This window comes from Catharus ustulatus, chromosome 1 (genome assembly GCF_009819885.2).
Source record: "Catharus ustulatus isolate bCatUst1 chromosome 1, bCatUst1.pri.v2, whole genome shotgun sequence".
NCBI lineage: Eukaryota > Metazoa > Chordata > Aves > Passeriformes > Turdidae > Catharus > Catharus ustulatus.
The window spans coordinates 150,979,583-150,998,739 of record NC_046221.1 but is presented as its reverse complement, the minus strand read 5'-3'; the positions used below and the strand labels follow the sequence as shown (position 1 = coordinate 150,998,739).

At 45.0% G+C, this 19,157-nt stretch overlaps 1 protein-coding gene across 7 annotated transcripts in view; it reads right to left on the bottom strand.

Annotated features, from left to right (window-relative positions):
- ZHX2 (zinc fingers and homeoboxes 2) overlaps window positions 1-19,157 on the bottom strand; it is a 72,891-nt gene that overhangs the window by 17,451 nt on the left and 36,283 nt on the right. Inside the window, exon 1 of one of the 7 annotated variants that reach the window (XM_033058562.1) lies at window positions 4,399-4,497. The exons of the other annotated variants lie outside the window; for them this stretch is intronic. The gene's annotated coding sequence lies outside the window, so the exon portion shown is untranslated. Of the gene's footprint in view, window positions 1-4,398; window positions 4,498-19,157 lie in introns of those variants that run through there. 7 annotated transcript variants of the gene reach the window in all.

Below are 19,157 nucleotides of genomic sequence, written 5' to 3'. Positions count from 1 at the left end.
CCAAAACAATAGTCATGTACCCTGTCAAACTGATCTCCTTTAATCAGTGGTGTGCTTAGTGTTTACTCCTAGGGTGGGTACTTGCATTTTCAGAAGAGAGAAATAAAGACCAACAGACTTCTTACGAGAGAAATAGAAAAGCTATAAAAACACTCATTCTAATAAGTTTAATTACTTGTCTGTGCAACTCATTGAGTTCTCATCATTGGACTAAATTAAAGTCACTGGATGGAAATAATTTTTCATATTGAGTTTTCATCCAGCATCATGTAGCAGGAAGACAAGAGACTCACAGACACTAAATAGAAATTATCTGTAGACACTACCTTCAGCTTAGTCAGTTAAACTCTGGATGTATCAGTCTTATTTTAAACAGAAAAAAAAGTTTATCGTGTTAGAATACTCAGCTTACCTTCTTTTCAAATACACTTTAAAGAGCAATATTTTTTCTAGGAAAAGATGGGTATGTTAAAATAAGTATTCTTTTCTTAGAATAGTTTTTAGTAATCATTTCTTACTTGTTTAGATCAAATATCTTAACAGCAACATCTGGTCCACTTTCTCCCTCATCTCATCTGTCATTCCATAACAGTACCACCTAGACAAGGAACAGCTGTACACATTTCCAGTGTAACTATATATTTTATAGACTATCACTTATCTTCTCTCTTCAGATTTATTGTTATAATAAAGACACTAAGTTAAATTCTTCCAAAGCAGAAAGAACATGAGCTGTGACAAAATCAAGACATTAGGTTTTTTAACTTTGCTTACAAAACTTAAGCAACAAAGCAGAAGTTTTCCTGCTTTAGCCCTCCTTACACAATTTGTACTCTCTTCTCAAATTCTGCTCTGGGAACCACAGCCTTTAGTCAGTTGAGTGTCAACTTCTTCCAAATAAAATTACCAAGGCACTCAAACGCTTTTACAGGTGAATTGCAAAGGGGAAAACAAAAATCACGTGTAGATTCTAGGCGTCCCTCTTCCAAGGTTGCAAGGTAGAAATGAGCTCAAAAAGACCCAACCCCAGGAGCTCTCACTCCTCCAGAAGCAGCCCCTGGAGGCCCGCAGGTCGTGGCTCTGACACGCACATGGCACACACCACAGCAGGAAATGGGAAAGCACCAGAGGACCTCATGGAGGGGAAGGAGAGAAGGCTAAGGAAGGCCACAAGACTGTTTTGGTGGCCACTTCTAAGAAGTGTTTAGATTTGAGGGTAAAAGAAAAGAGAAGAAACTTCTGTCCCCAGCATGTCACGTCTGAACCAGACAAGCAGCACACACAGCTGTGGGAGGCTTGGGTCAACTCTATTTGTCCATTTGGGAACTCTATTTGGGAAGCAGCCTTTCCATCGGCCATTCACCACAACTGCAGTGCTGAAAGAGTCTATGCAAGTCCCAAGAGAGAGGAAGGAGCTCAATAATGAACAGAAAACATTAGTAACCTGTGTGTGTCTAGCTGCACAGCCCTCTATTTGACTCATTCACCATGTATTAGAACAACGCAGATGGTTTGTGAGCTGTACAGCTGATGAATCACTGCACCTTTTTCCTCCCTCCCCAACAGCTTCTCTGTTATCTCCATGTTCCCCAATGAGAGCACAGATTGGAGGATAACACACTACAAGCAGAGCACCATAATGTCTCCTCCCACAGGATGGTTGTACCTGTGGCCCACAGGCAGTGCTGCTCTCTCCTGTCCCCATTTCCCTATCCACTCGCCTTCACACTGGTGAACTCAACAGCTATCGCTCCAAGTTGTCTTGACTGACACTGCTCACACAGTCTGAACCTCTGCACTGCTGGGAAAACCTTCAGTACACAGCAATTTTGCCTTTTAAAACACCAAGTCTGGCTTGTAAACTGTAACAACCAAAAACATTCATTTCCTCAATGGAAACTCTTGAGCTCCAGTACCAGATGCTATTGAAGGAAGAAGCCCAAAAGCTGGGTTTGAGGTACAAAGATGTGTCCTTGAAGCCCACACACTGAAAACTTGCACAGTGATGAAATGGAAACGTTTCACCTCAACACTTCCACAAGCAGGAATTTAGACACTCCTCTTTAAAAAGAGCAGCACTGTTGGAAACTGCCACACAACTTTTCACAGGACCTGAACACCCAGTGACATCCAAACTCAGCCAGGGGATACCAAACAAATCTGATGTCTAATGCACTTCAGCTCCAATTTTCAGCCCACAGGGAGTCAGCTGTCAGCCTAACTCACACAGCTCAGTGACCTGCTCTATCAGGAGACTCCTGTGATACAGATGAACCCCAATATTGTTAGGAAAAGACATCTTTCTCAAACCTGACTCAGTTTTTCATGACTATAGCCAGAGTCCAATCTCCTAGCCAAGACAGACAAAAAGCAGCACATGGGAAAGTTGGCTGCTGCTGGCTAAGAGGAGTGCAATGCTTGGAAGAATTGCACAGGCAGTGCTTTGCATCAGTCTGATCTCCTGGTGAGGAGCAGATTTGGTTCAGCTGAGGGGCACTGCAAGTATCTTGCTGTAAATAATTTTCACTCACTCTCATCTTGTCGTATTTTTGTTGTGCTCTATTTGCTTAAAGAAAAGGCTGTTTTAAAAGTGGCCTTGTGTCAGACCATGAAAAACCTAAGTTCCACATTTAGAGGCTTTTCTTCTCCAAAAGCAGTGACATGACTTCCACCCACCATGTAAACAAGTGCCTTTTTTAGGTCCTTTCCCCTCACGTAAGAGTCTGCCTTAGATAGTTAATGACCTGTGTGATCAGAGGATCCCACTGGTCCAGTATTTGGAGGCTTTACAGCTGTTAAGATACCTGTCCTCACAGCAGGCTTGTGAGTTAAGGCACTGCTATTAGTCCCATTGCTCAAATGGGCAATTAAGGCATGGAGAAAGCACGGCAGAGGCTTTGCTAAATGCCTAAGTCTATTTACAGCTTGCTGCCACCAAAACTGGGTATCAGAGTGCAAAAACCAGGCCTTACCCAAGGTCTTCAGCAGGGCTGGAAACTGCATCGAGGTTTTTGGTTACTGCTCCAATCTCCAGTAAATTTAGGTTACCCTCCCAGCTCACAAGTGGAAAATATTTAAGAGCCCCTGTGAAAGCACCTGGTACTCATAGATTAGGTCCCAGCAAAAAAGCACCAAAGTCACAAACCACCACAACTTTCACCAGGAGGCTCATGGGAGGAAGCAAAAATCTAAAGATAAAAGGTCTGAACTCTGCCTTCTCTCAGAAATCACTCATTGGGCCAGGTGCACATATACAAAAAAGAAGCTTCTCTACTGAGCTTGCTAAACCTCCCCCTGTCCTTACACAAAATAAAAGCTGCCTTCCTCTGCAGCTGCTGCAAAGCATATCACTAGCAAACCACACCAATTCCTCCTGGTCTTCCTTTGCTTGAATCCTACAGTTCAAGAACTCTTTCCCTTTCCAGTTTTTGCCAAAATTCTGGAAAAAAGTTTTTTAGGGAGGGTTTCCATGTGATAGAGATCTTCTCATGACAATTCCATCTCACACAAAGTCTGTGGGTACCATCAATATACTTGTTCCCTTCTTCTCTCCAGGGCCTGGATGAGTTGACCCACACCATTTTCAGCCAAGAGTTTACTTTTTTCCTGCTTGTTGGTGTTACAAGCTGAGCATTCCTAGCATGCGTCACATTATTCCTTGGTCAGTTCCTCAGTCAGCTCTGAGGTCAAATGCTGAAAAAGTGACCATCTAAAAGATGCTTAGTTACACTGCTTTCTGTCATTTTAATCACATCCTGTGCTTGTTGAAATTATTTTACGGTATCTGCTGTACTTCATCTTTTGCAATTCCCACTCAAATCACCCTACACATAATTTTCCCCTTATTGCCTTCAAGTTGTATCTCAACACTTGGTTTTCAAAGTGTATTTAATTATTTCTCCTCTTAGTAAGTACCCAGTCCTCACACACATGCAAACCACTTTGTTCTAGTGTAACCCCATAAACTGTGTGATGGGGAACCTACCACATATTGCACAGAAGAGGCTGAGAGACAATAAATAGCAAGTCCAGCAAGATCCTTTTGAAACATTTGCATGCTTTCCCTTCACTGCAGATTACATAACACTCTCCTCTTAGTGGGCATTTGAGGCATCTAATCCAAGAGCAAGACACCAACTCCTGTCTGCCATCAGAAACCATCTGAAGCATCACTGATGTTCCAGATGTCTACACCCCATGAAGTGTGAAATCAAAAGCTTTTTGAAGTTATTCACCAAGTGACACTACTCTAATTTCTTCACTTGTCCAACAAATATGCTCCTAATCAAATATTTATTTTCCTTAGGAAAATCACTGATTATAAATATTTTTAATTAACCCCCCCAAAAAGCCAAACAAAACCCCCAGAATTAGAAAGCCTTTCAAAACTGTGCTTACTTATGGGGAAAAGGCCTGTCTTGCCACACAGGACGCTGAGGTTTCAGGTGGGAATGCACAGTTTAAGGGTTCCTGTTGGCATCTATCAGGCAGGCACACAAACGCCATTTTTCCCCTGGAGATCACGGGACCAAACGAGCTTCCTCTTCCTCCCTGCAGCACCCGTGGCTGCTGCAATTTGTCACAGGGCAGAGCCACTGCCCTCTGTGCACAGTAACAGTTTTGCTGCCGGGAGAATTTGGCACGGCCACAAAGGACCTTTGTCCGTGCCAGAAGTTGAGCACACAATGCAATCCTTCCCCCTTGTCACACAGAGTTGGGTTTCCGTGGCTGGGTTAGAAACACTGTCCCAATGGCTGCAGCCCACAAACACAAACACTGTCCCTGTCCCCAGCATGGGATCCTCCTTCCCATACAAGTGCTGCAGGCCAGTGTAGATGGGAGCCTTTAATTCTGGTGACCTCTACCCAGACTTGCCACAAGGATGAGGCTGCGAGTGCCAGAGCTCTGCCCTCTCTGCACAACTTCTTCCATCTAGATACTACAAGACCACCTGAATGTAAGGGTCTCCAATTTCCAGGTGAATTCTTGTCTTCAAGAGGCCAGAAACTTGGCACTGGTCTGATTTCATCTAACAATATGTGATGATCCCTTTGTGCAACATTTCCCTGTTTGTGTTTGATCTGCCAGCCTGTCTGTACACGTATATATAACTAACCTTTTTTTTTTTTTTGCAATAACTTTTTTTCAACTCTTAATCCAGCCTGTCCCACCTTTCCCTCAACCAGTCCTTAAAATTAGAGTCCCTAGATCAGGACAGGAGTTGCCAGCACCTTGCCAACATGGGCTGTAGGGGACAGAGGATGAACACACCAACACCATGCTGCTGGAAAAAAGTGGGATTTACCAGGATGCAAATGTCTCTGCATTTTCATTTCACTCCAGAAATACAATGAGGAAATTATGATTCACAAACTATTTAATATCCCAATTCAAAAGAACTAGGGATTATTCTGGAAATATACGGTGAAAGACAGTGAAATTGATGTCTGAAAGCAAGACCTGTTATATATTAAGAAACAGCAGGAATTGACACAGTTGTAAATACAATGAGATTAGCACAATCCACGCCTTAGGAGACTTTTTCTACAGCACATGATACAAAGAAGGACCTTTTTTTCTTTTTCACAAAGAAGGAATGTTTTGTTTCTTCTACTTCTCATTTTAAACACCAAGTGATACTGATCAAACCAGTTCCCACTTTCATAACTGAGTTTGATCTGGATCAAATTCATCCATAGTCTGGATGCTTTGGCACAAAACAGCCCTGGAACACCCCTTACAATCCCAAGCTACCAAAGGAACCATGTTTCACATGGAGAAATTATTACTATATTGAGGAATAAAGTGCCAAGGAAAACAACCTCCCATTCATTTATTTCTAACCAGTGGAAGGGTTTGCCATCAGAACACCTAAGTGTGACAAAGTACTTGGCAGTTGCCTCCTCCCCCATGTTTTAATCCCAGTGTAACTCACTATTCCCAGCTCTGGCTCAGAGCAGCTATCAGCCTCTCTTGTCTCCCTGGTGCTTAGATTTCCCCTAGGGCTACTTCAGAGCTCCTCCAGATGAAGAAACTGTAACAATGATGCTTGAGCAATACTTGAGAAATGCAGAAGAGGAGGAGAACTGCTCCATAAAACAGTTTCTCACTGAAGGGTACTTGTTTAAATCTCTTTTTTAAATGAATTTTTCAAAACTTGGTTTCTTCTCCTGTTTCTGGGATGCCAGGACCAGGCTTGCAGCAGTGTGTGCTCACCCCCATCATCTCTAGCAAACCTTCCTCCTTCCTGCTCTCTCCTCAGAGCTGCAAAACAGGCTCCAACCATCCAGTCATCAAAATCCAATTATATCCTTATATATAAGTATATCATATTAAATACACTAATACTCAGCGTTTGTTTGCCAAAACACATGTGCTCCTTGCAAGGGAAGGAACAACAACAAAAAAATCCTGATAGCTATAATTTCAAGAGACACTGATTCTGTGACCAGCTTGTGTTAATTTAGATGGTCACCTGGTTTTGTAACACTTCTGAAAATTCTTCTGTTGAAAACAAACAGCCACCAAACATTCCCCTATGAACTCTGTGCAACGTGGCAGTTCTTTCCATGGCAACCCACCAGCACCAAGCGTGCTTCTCTCCACAGACTTCACTGCACAAAGAGGAGAGCAGGGAAAGAGCTGCTGCAGAGCTCTGGCTGTCACTGCCACCCTGGCAATCCTGTCACCCCTGGGAACCAAACCCACTGGGGAAGGGCAGCACTTCCACAGCCTCACTGCTGAAGCAGTGCCCCAGCTCCAGCTGCTCGGTCACCTGCAGGTTGGTTGGATTGCTTGCTTTGTAAAGCCCAGTCAATGCATTTTGTTTCCTAAACAGCATGAAATATTACGTTTGTTGTCCCCCAAGCCATTCTCCACAGCAGAAGGGAGGGGAATTAAAGCAAGGAGGCCATGCTCTCAGATGGTCTCCACGTGCAACAGCAGGATGCTCAGAGGGCATCTCCTGGAGGACAGACAGACAGACCTGGCACTGCTGTGGGACCTGGCCAGTGTGGAGGGCAGGCAGGGCACCCATGAGCTCCCTGATCTTCTGCTGGACACCAGCAAGGCTCTCAAGCTTGTCTCTGCAGCTGCACATTTTCCTTCTAAACACACACCCTGCCCATGCTGTTTGGTGGATACTTCAGCAATGCAGCATGCCCACACACGTGGGAGCAAAGATCTTGTCTTTGGCCAGTCCTCAAGCCAGCCATGGAGCCAAACCTCTCGTGTAACCACAGGCAATGCTGAACTGACCCACAGGCCAGCTCCCAGGACCTCCTCAGCCCAGCACACTCCTCCCTACGTGTCTCATCGCCTGCAGGATGCCTTCAGCACTGTGACAGCCAGACTGGAGTGGTCCTGGGTTATTTCTCCTGAAGCTTTATGTGAAAATTTAATTAACAGCAGTTTCTGAAGTTTAGGAAAAAGCAGGTAACACAGCAAGAGCTGAAGTCACCTGACCCCAAAATCCAAATAAGCAGGGAAAGGGACAAACAATAGTGCCATCAGTACAGCTGGAGATGGCAGAGACTTGAAACCAGATCTCAGAAGAGCATTCATCAGCCACGACCTCTCATATCTAGCCTGGGTTTCAGACCTCTTTCCCAACAAAACAGACACTTATGTGGAGAGCTTCATTTCCAGCCGATCAGCTGCCTTCTGGCAAGCCAACACTCACCTATGAACATTTCCTGAAGCAATTCATACCTCAAGAAATTTGTGATATTCAGGGAACTAGGTCAAGACTTACTGACTGCATGCTTCTCCCCTGAAAGAGGAGCCCAAGGAAAAAAAAAAAAAAATTGAATTCCTTTTGTCTTTTCTCCCCAAAGCTCCTCTTCTCCTCATGACTGCTTTGTGGAAATGATCTGCTTTTCCTCCAACACCTTTTATCTTCTCTACCCTCACCAAAACATTCACAGAGCAAAGCAAGCTTGGTCGGAAGAAACAAGACAAACTGTTCACACAGTTCCTGGCCTGTGTGGTCTCTAGAAATGCTCCAGAGAGGCAGTGCCTGCAGAGAAGGCTGCCTTGGCCTTGGAGGGGGATTGGGCCCTACATGACCCAATTCATTCTGTTTCCCCTGGTATGGGGACTCACAATGGTAAATTAAAGAGTAAAAATCAGAGGGGAGAGAAAGTGAACAAGAAATCCTTAAAATCCCATCCTGCTCATGCAGGCCATGAGCCTCTGTGCTGCCTTTTCTAAAGCAAAGTTATCCCATGTGCAGTGCTGCAAGAGGGGGAAAAGAGAGCCAGGAAACAGGAAAAGACTGCAGAGCCTGCAATGGAAAATCCTCACTCTGTCACTGAGCAGTCTCTTGTAGCACTTACTTTAATAAAGCAAATATGATGCAACACAGCCCAACTGTACACAACACTGCTGAGAAATTGGATCTGGCTGCTGAAATCAGCTCTCAAACCCCTCCCCTCCAAACACTGGCAAGTTGACATCAGTTAATTGCATCCAAACCACCAGACAAGAAGGGACAGGAGAAACGAGACAGGATGGGTCACCCCACATCTGATTCATCTTCAGAGCAGGGCCAGTGTATAAATCTTTATTGGTCTCCTTTGTCACCCACCAAGGTTCAAACACGGCATCTCTGGCTGCTCCCTAATGATGAAAGGTGACACTAAAAGACTTCAAGGGCAACATCCATGGAGCTTGGTCTTAGCTGTTGCATGAGCAAGTGAGAAAACAGCCTTAATATTAGGGATAAGAAAGCAAATTTTAAAAGGACCTGTTTTATTGTCATAATTTGCTTTTAATTCTAGATCTTATTATTTTAAAACTGAATTCAAACAAGAATAGACAGATTTTCCTCCTTTTATGGAATAAATCAGCCCAGCTGCTGAGGTCAGTGTTTTCAGACCAACACATGAAAGCAGATGTGTCTGAGGAAATTCAGTGCTGGCTGATTCATCCTTTAGAAAGGATGAAGAACAACCATCCTGGCATGTCAGGTTTGTTCCTTTGAAGGAGAAACAATTTAGTGCTGGTATCAGGATGGCAAGAACTGGAGGGAAAAAAAAAAGGCAACCTGGTCCAGACTGCCCTAAAATATCTTTTCAGGCTTTAGATGCTGAACAATAAAAAAGCCTCCATAGTCCATCAAGTTTGCACTGAGCAGAAGTGAGGTGAAAGGAACCATTCCTTGTTCACTTCCTGCATGGTGGCTGAGCACTGCTGCTCTCCTCACGTCCCCTGCCACAGACAGGCACACACAGACCAGGGCAGCAAAGGAAAGGAACCACAAATTACATGATCCACTGAAATGTCTGCAGATAGAATCCATACCTCATGTTTGAGGAAACAAAACACAGCCCGAAACTCTGTAAAAGCAAACCAGCCGATTCACCAGAAGCACAGCATGAGAGAAAGAGTAAAGAAAACAAGTGCACTCAGATTTCATTCAGATTTGGAGAAAGCAAAAGACTGTTGGTGGAGGAAAAAAGGAAGGGGGGGGGGGGAGGGGGAGAAGTCTTTTCTCTTTGGCCAGCCCCATTTCAAGATGCAGGTACACGTACACACAATGTATATCATGCTACATAAAACCAGCACATGCCACCACTGTTTCCTAAGAGTGTAAATAGCATCAGGAAAGAAACACCTTTCAACCTGGCCCTCTGCTTGCTTTGAGTCCCAAGTGACTCATAACAAGGGCTGTCTGAAGATGCTCAGTAGCAGGTCAATCTTTCCCAGCAGGTAGGAGAGCAATAAATCAATTGCTTTAAAAGAAAAAAAAGGAAAAAAAACCCCAAACTAAAAAACCCCTGAGGCTTGTTGGGAAGAAGTAAAATTGGGGAGAAAAAAGAGGTAAGATGAAAAGAACCTGTAAACTCTTTAATGCAGTACTGAACTTCTTCTGAAGAGAAAGCAGAGAAATGATAAGAAAATGAAAGAAAGGGAAAGAAGAAAGCAGCCCATTGACACTAGGTAAAGATATCTTTTTAATGGGCATTAGGTCAGCAGGGCATTTTCCCTCTGCCCCACTTAAACCGGAGCTCTGATGATGTTCCATGTGTGATTTTAATACAGCATTTATCCTGGTGGGACTGTAAGTTTGTTTTGTATGTGTGCACATGGATATTTTGTTGGGTTTTCCTGAGGGGAAGGGCAATTTGTAGGCAGGTAATGAAAACAGCAGGTGTTGGGTTGCACCTCTACTGATTTTGGGGTTGCTTAGAAGAGAAAGAAATCATCAGCAACCAAGGGCTACAAGGGCTTGGAGATGAAGGGAAGAGGAGAATGGAGAAGAAACAACTTTGCCCTCAGCACCTTGAAATCCTTGTGAGCTCAGCTGAAATGCCAGCAGGGCAGCCTTGCTGCTGTTGGATCCTACTGGGCAGGGGCAGCTCACCTTTGCCAGCAGAGCCCTTGCTCAGGGACTCCAGGCTCTCTTCTGCCATGCCAAAGGCACAGGGACTGCAGTGACCCTCACTCCTGCCCAGAGCTCAGCCCAACCTCCAGGCCAGCCCATCTCAACTCAACTCTGGTCAAGGCAGCAATAATAAAACACACTTTTCCCTGTATTTTTGTTAATCATTTGATGATTCACACAGATAAAGACATCAGTGTTCCTCCTTCAAGAAGTCCATATGAAAAGGAAAGATCTCAATTCCACATTCTGCTTTTCTTTCAAATTCCACAGTGCTTTTCCAATCTAATTCAATAAAGACTGCAAACTAACTGGAGCCTGAAAGAGTTCCCAGTTAGCTGCTTGACTGACACAGTGGAAGTTAAAGAAGATTAGTTAGAACCTGAAGTCAATGTTTAAATGACAGATTAGAAACAGATAGGTTTAGAAGTTAACTCAGAAAACCATACCCTACAACCTAAGTATCTCATAAGTTTAACTACCACAGTTTTAGGATAGGTTGCCATAATTAGATGGTACATCCTCTAAAGGTATAAAAGATCCCTGGAGAACATCACCATGAGTGCCAGCACCAGTTCCCTACACACTTACCTACATGCAATGCCTTCTAGTTGCACACATCCTAAATAAACCCAAAACAAGCCCAGACTTTTTCTGCCCATTGATATTCAGCAGTGGTACTACCCAAAATGATCACTGTTTCAGGAAACCTGAAGACTCAAAACATCTGGCAGACCTGAAGAACAAGGCAGAAAACATCCATCTCTCTATGGGGAGCCTCCATCACGTGCAGTACAAGTGTGTGCTACAATGGATGGTGCAGGAATTCACTTTGTCCTTGCCATGTAAAGCTGGGGTAAGAAAAAGAGACCCAACAAGAAGCTTAATCTTCACAAGCTGCTGTAAGAACCACCAAGGAGTTAACAATTTCCAGTGGTTTTATTTTACAAGGGGCAAGATAGAAACGGACTTGCATTTTCAAATTTAATTTTACAATCCCTGAGGATTATATTCCAGGAAATTACTCTCTTATGTGAATATCGTTACTGTATGACATTTTGGTCACATTATCTCAGACTCCTTTTGGCACATCTGTCAGATGTGATTCACCATATATTTAATGACCTGCAACACTAGTTCAAACATCATTTACTAAAAATATAATTTACTACAACAAGTTAAGAGAAAGTTTTTCTTATGCTTCAGGTTACAACTTAACTCAGAAATGCCTTCACATGGTACTCATCCAATTTTAAGATCTCCCATGTAGATTTCTGGAACTTTGAACAAGTAAAGAGCACACCCTCCCTCAAGACAGATAAAACTGCTTTACATAAATTAGAGAAAGAGAAAATACAGTTTGACTGCACTAAATCATCCCACTCCTAATACTTCTCCAGCATTTTTGAGTTATCCATGCAAAGTCATTTCTCTGTATGATTCCTAGGCAGGATTTCTACGGCAAGAAGGTTTACCCAGATCAAGTTTTTCTCCAATCACAATGTCACTGCTACAAACCTAAACAAGCCCCACTGCTTGTCCCACAGAGTTTACACACCATGTCCCTGCTAACATGGGAGTCAGGAGGACTATTAGATGCAAATTGCTTTGAAGGTAAAAATAAAAGTGTCAAATATTGCTGCCTTCACCAGTCAATATACTTCAAAGCTCTCTGCTAACACTATGGTAAAAACAGCAATTTTGAGCAAGAAGCTAGATGTTCTACAATTAGTGGCTCAGGAGCAACCAAGCATTACAGTCTCTGACAATAGCCCCACACAGGCAAACTTGTTTTAGGGTTAAGCCAAACAAATTTCAACTCATGCAGCCAGACAGATTTTGCTGAAACCCTTCAGGCAATGAGCTGAGTGTGCTTCTACCCTGCAGAGGGCAAAGAGCAAGTGGTGTCCAGCAGAAGGACACCAACCCTTGCAGAGGGAGGACCACCCTCTGGGATTTCCAACAAAACCCAGCTCACTTGGGGTCAAGAGCTGCTGTGTTGAAGGTGCACAGAGCAATGTGGCACCCAGCCTCTGATGAGGAGGGTCTTGGAGAAGGGGATGAGGAGCAGCAGAGGAACACCAGGCACCTCCAGTAACCCACACAGGGAAGGATGCACAGACTGGCAGCGTGCATGGATCTAGCCATGCTGTCAGCCACCTTTTTGATCAAATAAAAAAACCCAACAAACCCACAAAATACCAACTCACCTAATTCACTCACAGGAATACAAAGCCCTCCCACCCCCAGTTTCCAATTGCCTAGAATAAAATCCAGCCTTTGTAAAGCAGACACAACCTAGTTTTCCTTTGTGTTCTGTACTCAAATCTCCAGCATTATCTGGGGCTGTGCTGCCATCCCAGTTGAGGTTCCCACCAGCAGGAAGAGCCAGGGAAAGCCCCAGGACACCCAGGGAGATCTTTACAGAATGCCCTGGCCAGCAAACAGGACAGCTGGCTCCTTGGCTCAAGCAGATTTGGGAGTATCTAAAAAGGAAAATACAGCTAATGATGTGAACTCTTTGAACATCTCTGTTTCCTGTGAGGTGACTTGGGGTTGTCCTGCCTCTCAGAGTTCTCAAGGCTGAGTGTTTGAGGAAGAGCAGAGGCACAGAGTGTTGTCTGGTTTAATCCTGCTAGAGTCCTCCGGAAAGCAAACCAACAGCAATCAAGGAGGCTGCACAGAACAGGAGAGGATGGTTTCTCCCATCAAGAGACCTGGTGCTCCACAGTTGTGGAGATGACACAAAATCTGGGCATACTCAGTGGGCAGCCCAGGAACCTCCACCTGAGTGGACACTACACCAGGACCAGCTGAGACCACAAACATGCACTGCATGAGGCAAGAGCTGATGCACCTGAAATGTCATTTCTTGCAGAAGTCTGCATTTGAAAGCAATACAAAAGCAGCACGTGTTAAAGGAGACCTTGAGTCAGCAGCCAGTTTGTACATCACCTCAGTGCTCAGGGTATTGAGAAGGGGTCCTGTAAGAAACAACTTCTGGAAAACTGCAGAGTTGTGCTGTTGATGCTGCACATTGCTCAGAGCTCATTACAGTGACATTACCACCACTAAATTTACTGATGTGTTTCAGCAGCCAGGGAAGAGGACACTACACCTGAGCCCAGTGCCCCATCCCCCTGACAAATCCCAGAGCACAGTGCACAGATTGAGGAGGAGAAGCCACAGTTAACAGGTATCTATCCATGACTAGCCTCAGACACCTGATGGGCATAGCTGTGTGTTTGCTGGCAGACAAGTGATGTGTGGCAGAAGCCAGGCATCAGAAGCAGGGACTGTGATTTGAAAGGGTAATTCACCACCGTTGCTTTGTTGCAGTTATTTTTTTAAAATTTTTGCTAAGTGAGAGGTCCCAATCCCTGGCAGTGGGACAATAAACCTTCACTCACAGAACCCAGCACCTTTGGGCAAGGAGAGCATGGATGCACAAGAAGAGGGAGGTGCTAGACAGGTATGAAACCAAGCCTCCATGAACCTAAAGCAAACAAAGATACTAGAATGATCAAATGGCTCTCCTAACCCTGGGATGCCGCTGACAGATGTAGCCTTGAAACTCTCCACCCTTATAAATGAGATTTTTTCACATTTATTACTTTTGCAACTAGCTTATGAAACCCTCAAAGTACCTCTACTTGTTTTGCTATTTAAATGCTCTCTGGAGTCACTTACACCTCTACCAAGAGCAGCTAAATCACTGTTTCCTTCCCCTCTGCCACCACTGCAGCTTTTTGGAAGTCACCATCTCTCTTCTCTCCATTTATCCTGTCCCTGAGTGCACAGCTTTGTGTGTACCAGATATATCACAACTGCAGAGTGCTGGTGGGGCCATTTCAGGGGCTGAGCACAGGGTTTTGCTTTTTTTTTTCCTGGTTAGCTTCAGGCTTAAATGACACACTGAAGCTGTTCTCTGCTGGCAAAGGAGATGAGCACCACCATCCCCTGGTGCCTGCCAATGCCACCACCAGGGTGCCACATCTCACCACATGCAAACCTGACCCCCAGCCTACCCTGTCTCCTTCCTGTGCTTGAAAGCACTCTTTGGAATCCCCAAAGGTGATGAAAGTCATGGCAGGCTCTGGAAGCTTTTAACACACAGGGTGTACCTCTGATTTCCACTTCCACCTCTGGCAGTCAGGGACAGCACAAGGGTAATGTATGCATGCATCAAGAGTTTGCCCAAATGACACAATTACTCAGCCAGACTTGGCTGGAAAGAGATGTTCAGAGATCCTCATGACACACACAAAATGCACACTCAGATTTTCACAGACTGCAAAGGAAGGTGCTTTTGGATCTTCTCTTACAAAAAAGTTGCAGAATTTCTACAGTAACAGATCAAAACTTACTGCTGCCACAGACAGCCCTATGTGCTATGCTACCACTGCAGAGATTTCTTTCCTTTTGATAACGTGTGCCAAAAGAAACATTCATAAAGAAGCAACACTTATTAGTAAGGGTGTACTCCCTTCCACCCCAGAGGCACACAGGGCTGCTTCTCACCTACTCACAAGTGCTTTCCCTTAGCTTTCCCCCTTGGGAGTATTTTTAGAGGGATGATCCTGGCTCACTGAAGTCCTCTGAAATTTTGCTACTGACTCCAGCAGCAGCAAGATCAAAGAATAAAGCTGCTTCTTCTCTGCACTCCTCCAGTATCAGAGGGATGGTTTGTCCACGGCCACTCAGAGGGCTCTTTTCCTGAAGGTAAAAGCACTGGAAATGTTGAGGAACACAATCGGTGGAGGGAGCCCGAGGCAAGAGCTGGCAGGGACCCTTTGCACAACAAAGGGCACCGAGGACCATGTGCAGCCAGGTGACCCAATACTCAGAGACAGCAGGAGCCAAAAACTCAGCAGGAAGAGCCCAGACTTTCAAGCACATAGACTGTGGGGATGCAAGAGCCCAAGGATTCCTTTGTTTGATGCCCCACCTCCAGAGGCACCAGTTCAAGCTGTTATTCTGTTATTGCACCATGATTATTTTAATAATCCAGACATCTGAGACTCTGCTGTGGGAAAGCTTGGGTTGAGCTGGTAAGGAAGCCTGGTCTGACTGTGTGAGTGTAGGGAGGCAAGCAGGGCACCCCTCAGCCCACTGGAACCACCATGGTGAAAGGGCTTCGGTCCCAGCTCAGGTGCTGTGGGTGCAACTCCCAAATTACCTGAACAGGAGAGCAAAGTCATATCAAGATGGGAATCCACTGAATGCAATATAGAAGAGCTAAAAAAACCCTCCAGTTCCTCTTGGTATTCACATATTATAGAATAGCTAAGATATACTCACTAGACACAATATATAATATAAAACACATTTAGTCCAATATTAATAACAAAGACAATAAATTCAAGGCCATTCCCTGTCCCACTAGAGCCTGAGTCTCTCCTGTAGCAGGCACTCCTCCTGGGCACTGAACCCCCTCCTCCCCCTTCCCACACACTCTCAGCAGCATCTGAAATGCAGCTGCCCCAAGCACTGCAGGGTTTGATTCATCTCTTGCAAGCCTGGCTGGATTTCAGAGCGTGGCAAACACAGCAATAGTCTGGTTGGAGGCACGCAAACAAAGTGTACTTGGAGACCTGCAGACAGGAAACGTGCCAGATTGTTTATACCTGAGTCATAACTAATGTTAACAATGAAAACTGAGTCAGCTCAGAGACCACCTCTGTGACCAGCCCCGTGCTCAGTGCCTGTGGGATGCTCTACCCTAATGCCACTAACAGGGAGACTGGGACTAAGCACAAATCACCCATACAAATACCACTGTTGTTGATGTGAAGCATGCAATACCCCACTGCATTGTTAGGAGACAGGAGCACATTCTCCAATACACAGACTCACACATCCAAGTGCTCCTGATTTCCAACAGACATCTCCATGAGCGAGCAGCCCCTGAGAAAACACCACCAAAAACTACTAATGGTAGCAAAAAAAAAAAAAAAAGAAAAAAAAGGTAAGATCTGGAACAGGTGGAGATGGAAAGCTCCAGGGAAGTCCATTGCAAGTTTTGTCACTTGCAAGTTCTCTCCTTTGATGTTCTTGCTTATCAGGGAGACATGGAGTAGCAGTGAACCTTTTAAATCCACTGGAACCAGTGAAGAGGAAAGCTAGCAAAGCCTGGTTTAGCTTTAAATGGAGGGAATGAGGGTTTAAGCGAGGGGAGAAGAGCCATGTTGTGTTACGTGGGGATTTGTGACAGATCACAGACTTGCAATGCAATGCAAGTCTGTAATCCCAAATCCCATTAAAAAAAGCCCAAAACAAAACCCCACAAGCCTTGGGGCTTCATTTTGGGGAAGTCCTTGCTACTGCAGTATCACTGAGCACTCACTTGGGCAAAATATGCCCTTCACTCCCACACAGGGCTTTCTGTCAGCTTGGATCCACCCTTACCCTCAGGGGTGGGAAAGTCAGACCTGCCTAGTGCATGTCACACCTCTCCAGACTACATGCAAGTCCCAAACTACTGTAAATTGAAAATCTGTATAGCACATTACACTCATACAGGGAAGCTGACTAGTTGATGCTGAGCCAAGGACCTGACAGGTAAACTCTCTCACAGCAGTCTGAGCATTTACTTCCCCTTATAAATCACATTTCAGCTTTTCCAATACAACTCCCATGCACATCTACCCAAACAGAAATACAGGCTCCCATCATCTACTTTTTCCCCCTCCTGATGATCCCAATTTCCCTCCTTGGGAACAGCTTCCCAGACTTGCCACCCATCCCAGCACCCAGGAGCATTCAAGGACTCCCCCAAATCACTCAGCACCAGGTCTGCTCCACCACAGACTCCTGGCACAGCCATCCCTCCCCAACAGCCCACTGCTCACCTCTGCACCACCTCTGCTCAGGACAGCAGAGCTGCCCTGACCTTCCCCACTCCCCCATCTGCTCTACTGTCAGTATTTTCACTATCAGTCACATCTCTCACCCATAACCTGGAGGCATTTCTCTTAGCATGTAACCCAAGCAGGACTGCTATTCTGCAACACTTTTCCCTTCATCCTTTATAAAATTGGGCCATATGATGAAAATTTCAGGTAGAAATGTTATTTCTGTACCTTCTTGCAACAATTTCCATTTCAGCTACTTAACCCACTGCCTTTTGATATTCAAAAGAATTACTGCTCAGCCCTCTACCCCTGCCAGTCACCATCAACCAAACTCTTCCCACCTCTTCCCAAGGAACAGTTCCACAAGTTCCCTTTGGTCAGGGCATTTGGCTCAAACCTCTCAGCCCCCCTTGTCCCTCTGAGGTAGCCTGATCACATCTGCTAACACAGCAGCACTCACCTCCTCCACTCCACTGCTACTGGCAGCTTCATCCACCTGCTTGTCAGCTTCCCCCACAACAGCCACTGCCTGTCCCCACCCCATGCTGCCCCTCCAGCCTGGCAGGACCTCCCACCATTCCCCTGCAAAGTCTGTCCTGGCTGCTGGCCCCACGGGGACCCACATTTGCTATGAAAACACTGAAATTTGGTTTTTGCAGTGTATCAGGTCCTTGGTGGTAGAAAATAAAAAGGATTCCTTCCCAGACCTCTCAGGAAGCAGCAGCTGAAACAGGTGGCTGTGAGCATGTGCTGCACCATGGTTGTCACTATCCACCCAGACCCTGCTTCCATCACAGCTCCCACCATATCCTGGGAACACCTTTGGATTTGAGGAGGTTGCCATCAGTTAGCAGAGGGGTTTAAAAAGACATCAGAGAACTCAGCAAGAAGTATAGGATGCAACTCAGAAGGATTTTTTTTAAAGAGCTGCCTAACACACCCATACTACTTGCTGTATTACTGCAGCAATATTATTATCACTCTAATTTTGGTCATGACAACACACCTTCAGTGTAAATAGGAAGGAAAGCCTTAACTCTCTTCCTGGCTTGCTAGAATGGTTTAGACAAATCTTTAGCACCTTAGTTTACATGCCTGTGGACTGGTTTTGCATATCCTTCTGAGCTGTTAAGTCCCAGATGCCCAGCTGTGAGCAAGGTGTAGCAGAGATTAGCTGTGCTGCTTTGAAGGGCCACCTGACACTGTGTGATGAGCAAGGACATCTGCAGCCTGGAACACTGTTATAGACCACCTACAGAAACTGTGTAAGTCATCTTTGGGCAGGGTGGCATTCCTCTTGTCTACTTTTTCCCCATCTAGTTCATTGCTCAGAGCTGAATGGGGAGAGGGACAATTCTGAAGCTGTGACCTGCCTCAACCATCTGTCCTAAAGCAGGGTGAAACATCTCTGGAAATGGTGCAGTCTTTCAACTGATGCTGAAGTGATCAGACAGCTACTATAGAATAACTGCTTAACTTACAGGGGTGAAACACATCCTAATCCATCTCTCCAGGTTTACTCTCACTCATTTATAGGATGGGATTACAGCACCATCCCAGACTCTCAGAGAGTGAGAGGCTGAGCTCATGAATGCCCAAGTCTTGGCCAGCCAGCACACTGATACACGATGGAGGTACATACACCTCAGAGCCATCTGCATAAACCAAAACCCTCAACACCCTTCCCCTCCCCTCAGGAAATAAAGGTGTTACCTTCCAAACAAGGTTTCACTACAATATTAAGGAATGTGACATGAATAGAGATGAAGTGTGCAATACTGAAGTTAATCACAGGAAATAGGGGCTGGAAGGGAATCCCATGAGAGCAGCACATTTATTTCATTATTATATCACAGACAACATTAAGCATCCACTGAGTCCCTCAAGGCAGAATTTTTGCATAAAAAGCATCCCCATTT